The sequence below is a fragment of the Bidens hawaiensis genome, unplaced genomic scaffold, assembly GCF_021521415.1.
Source record: "Bidens hawaiensis isolate Kalapana, Puna unplaced genomic scaffold, B.hawaiensis_p1.1 tig00050652_1, whole genome shotgun sequence".
Lineage (NCBI taxonomy): Eukaryota > Viridiplantae > Streptophyta > Magnoliopsida > Asterales > Asteraceae > Bidens > Bidens hawaiensis.
The window spans coordinates 30060-34258 of NW_027499077.1; the positions used below are offsets into that span (position 1 = coordinate 30060).

Consider the following 4199-nt stretch of genomic DNA (forward strand, 5'->3'; position numbering starts at 1 on the left):
GGGGCGCGAGCAGGGGCGCGAGCGGTTTTTTTTTTTAATAAACTTAAAGAGCCAACGGCATTCATCATCATCCATTTATTAGATAATATTAAGAGCCATATCATGTACCATCATTATAATCATATGAAAGACGTGAGACACTCAAACACACAAGTTTCAACAACTTATCTCTCTTTCCCTTGTTTACGTCGCCCCAAACATACCACCGGGAACCTCAACCAGCCTCTAGCGACCGCCGTATCATCACCAAACTCCACCCCTACTTACTACAAAATCATCTACCATCACTATATCTCGTTCTCCCTTTCTCTTGTGCTCTTCTTTGCAACGAGCTCCACCACCAGCAAGCCACTTTCTCTTCGGCCACCATACTACCACCGCAACGCCGCCAGTTCACCTCCTGGCTGTCGCATCAAAACTAACGTGAAAAAGGAATCGTCATTCTTAAAATTTTTTTAAGGTAATGTGAACGCTTTAATACGGGTTGGTGAGGTTTCATGGCTATATATGACACTCCATTCTTGTTTGTAGCACAAATACATTTAGAAATGGCTGATCAAGTCTCTAAAAAGTTACTACTTGGTGACATTGTTGCTTCTGAAAAACTTGATCAAGTCCCTTCAAACTACATTCGTCCGATCTATGATCGTCCTAATCTCCAAGACGTTGTTCATGATTCCATCCCTGTGATTGACCTCCACGATCTTAACGGTCCCAATCGCCCTCATGTAGTCGATAAAATTGGTCGAGCTTGTCGTGATTATGGATTCTTTCAGGTTATAAACCACAAGGTACCTGAATCTACCATAGCCAACATGATGCAAAGCACTAGAGAATTCTTCAAGTTGCCAGAAGATGAAAAGCTCAAGATGTACTGTGATGACTTCAACAAAAATGTCAGCGGCCTATTCAGCAGCGGTTATTTTAAAGAGACCGTGAATCCTGGTGATTGGAGAGATTTTATGGGACTCAGGTGCTACCCCATCGAGGACTATATCCACGAATGGCCCACCAACCCGACGTTGTTTCGGAATCATGCGGTTGAGTATCTTCAGAGTGTTAGCACTCCAGCTGATGGAGGCCGTTTCAGAGAGCTTAGGGCTCAATAAAGACCACATCAAGGGAGGTCAATCAGAAAAGCTCGCTCAACATTTGATCTTAAATTACTACCCACCATGCCCTCAACCAGATTTGACTTACGGGTTGCCTGGACACACTGATCCTTATCACATCAGCATACTTCTTCAAGATGAGGTCCCTGGTCTTCAGGTGTTGAAAGACGACCAGTGGGTTGCTGTCGATCCAGTTCCAAACGCGTTCATTATCAACGTTGGTGATATGGTTCAGGTTCGTCCATCACTCTATTCACTTTTGAATTGCTAATTATCGTTTTAATTTAGTTAATTTGCTTAGTTAGCGAGCGTTAATTAATACTAAATATACAAATAACTAGAGTAATTACAGTTTTGAACTAGAGTAATTATGTTATAAAAAATAAAGTAGTGTGATAATAATTACTCTAGTTCAAAAGTTATAGTGTAATAATAATTACTCTAGTTAATAGTTAAATTGTACACTTTTCATAATAAAAGTAATTTGTATTTTATTCAAACCTAATATTTTAATACGCAGGTGATAAGCAATGACAAATACAAAAGTGTTTTGCATCGAGCTGTGGTGAATAGTGATAAAAAGCGAATATCTATACCTACTTTTTACCTCCCGTCATTTGAAGCAGTGATACAACCAGCTCCAGAGCTAGTAACGAATGATGAGCCTGCCGTCTACAAACAATTTATGTATGAGGAATACTACGACAAGTATTTTAAGAGAGATCGTGTGATACATAAGAATTCCTTGAATATGTTCTTGGCTACTTAATTAAACAGTACTCAAACATCATCCGTTTAGATCTTTTCAAAAGGCTGCTACTTGTTGGAAGTTTAGATGTAATGTTTTCAAAATGAAGTCCGGTGAGTTGGTATATCCGATTCATTGACATGTGAGATTCTAGTCTTGTTTTCAGTACCGTTTGTTATTTTCATAGTTTATCTTTGTAATCGTTGGCTATATAACGACGCTGAATAAAACTACATGTTCCGGAGACTATTAGTTTGTGACTTGTTTATTAATTTATTGGTGCAATTTGATCCAAAACCAATAAAGTGGTATTTGAGCACCCCTAGTTGTTCATTGATCTAAAAGCATGCGTATATAAATTTGTCACCTGTTTTTACTAAGATCCTTCAAAATTAATATTGGTATGGACAAAGAGTAGTTGAAAAGAAAGAAGCTGGAATGTCGGATACTTGTGGATGCCGGTTCCTACGACTATAACAGCTCTGCTCGAGAACGGTAACCAAGAGACACAAGGAGAAAGACAACCTAATTTTAAACTTAATCAATGGGCCTCTTTAAAATTTTACATGTCTTGTTACTTTCTAACTTACTTGAAAGTTAAAACTCTTATCGGACTTTTGATAAGTTAAAAAAAAGTATGTGGACTATGATTAGACGCACTTGAAAAGAAAGGCCGGGTTGCTAAATTTAAAATTTTCAATTTTAATCAATTGGCGGTTGAGTTTAATCCTAACTTGAATATTTATAGACAATTTCAACTTTGAATGCATTTTCCTCCAACAATCTCACGCTAACTAAAAGGTAACCCCGTTAGCTTTTTGATATACGTATAAGAATGTGTGACTATCTAATTTAGTTACCACGTGCTTTAAACCGATTAGTCAATATTAAATAAATAATACTTTCTTTTTCGAAAGGTAGATTTAATAAATATAATTAGGAGACCACTTTCATAATTTTTAATGAACCATACAGTATACATAACATTCTATAAGACTAAGTTACAACTTTAAGAGTCTTATGAAAATGTGTGACAATTGCATGTGCTTTAAGAAGCCAAATGAAAATAGCACACATGATATATGCTAGATGTCATTAGAAACTTAGCTGATGATCTTCTAGTGAAAAAATCATGGTTCAAATTCTTCTGAGTTAAATGTTTAGTTGGTTTATATGTTTTGTATATCTTGCGTCGTTGGCCCCCATCTTCTAAAAAACACAATTGATCCCGGTGGCTGTAAAGATATTATTTACCCGTTTCCTATGGTTTAATTTTCATAACATTGATCATCCTTACTATGGATGGTCATTAAATATCTCCATTAAATGGATGTGAACTGTCTATTTCTTTCTAAAACACAAAACACCACACACAATCATGTGTACTAAACTTATCTTCTTCTTCACACTTCTAAGTCTAATTCAACCCCTTGTAATTCCCTTAGTTCGCTTTTGTTTCATCCTGATCTCCTTCTATTCTCTTCGACGTCACTTAAAGTATCCGGGTTAACAATTTTTAGGCGAATGACAACCCATTATTATGAGTTGGGTGTTGAACGGCGGTGGAGATGGTGGTCATAAATATTTTACACCATCGTTGTGTTGGTATGCGATTAATTGAAATCAGGCGTTGCTGGTTAACTTCAAAAGCATGCAATTGCTTTGGATGTCATCTTTGATTGAGATAAAATTGCTGGACTAGTTTGTTAATAACTTTTGTCTTTTTCTCCAATTAAATTAGGTTGATAGGGTTATTTACGGTGTGGGATTAAATTAGGGCTAGAAGGATGAAGAAGAAGATGAGTGTAGTAGACATGGTCGTGTGTGATATTTTATCTTTTAGCGAGGGTAAAATAGATATTTCACACCCATTTAATGGAGATATTTAGCAACCATTCATGTTAAGGACAATCTGTGACACTCTTCAATTTCAGGTTAACTCTGTTAACCCGAACTCCGTTAATTCAAACTCAAGATCACATGAACTATGTCATTCCAGTTAGCGCATTCCTTATTGCATTTAATTAGGGTTTAAATTAAATGTAGCAATCATTACACAGATAGTCTTTTGAAGTTTCACTGAACCGCACACGAGTCAACTCAAACCGTTGGTGAACAAGCAATAATTAATATGAACAAATACTTTGTATGAGTACGTATTATGTTGTGATAATATATGCTTATATGTGACTACGTGCTTTGTTTGTGCTAGAATTTGGTTAACTAGAAGGTTAGGGGGTGAAGTGTAACATGATTAAATATATAAACAACTTATTACCCAACCCTAATCCCTCCCCACCTCTCTCTCACGGCAGCCCACTCCCCTCTCTTTGTCGACC

The 4199-nt window shown here is 36.7% G+C and overlaps 1 pseudogene across 1 annotated transcript; it reads left to right on the plus strand.

Annotated features, from left to right (window-relative positions):
• The first annotated feature begins 454 nt into the window (after nt 1-454).
• Nucleotides 455-1901, plus strand: LOC143598657 (protein DMR6-LIKE OXYGENASE 2-like; annotated as a pseudogene). Its single transcript, XR_013147152.1, has 2 exons — nt 455-1347; nt 1633-1901. The product of XR_013147152.1 is annotated as a protein DMR6-LIKE OXYGENASE 2-like (transcript).
• Nucleotides 1902-4199: the final 2298 nt, after the last annotated feature.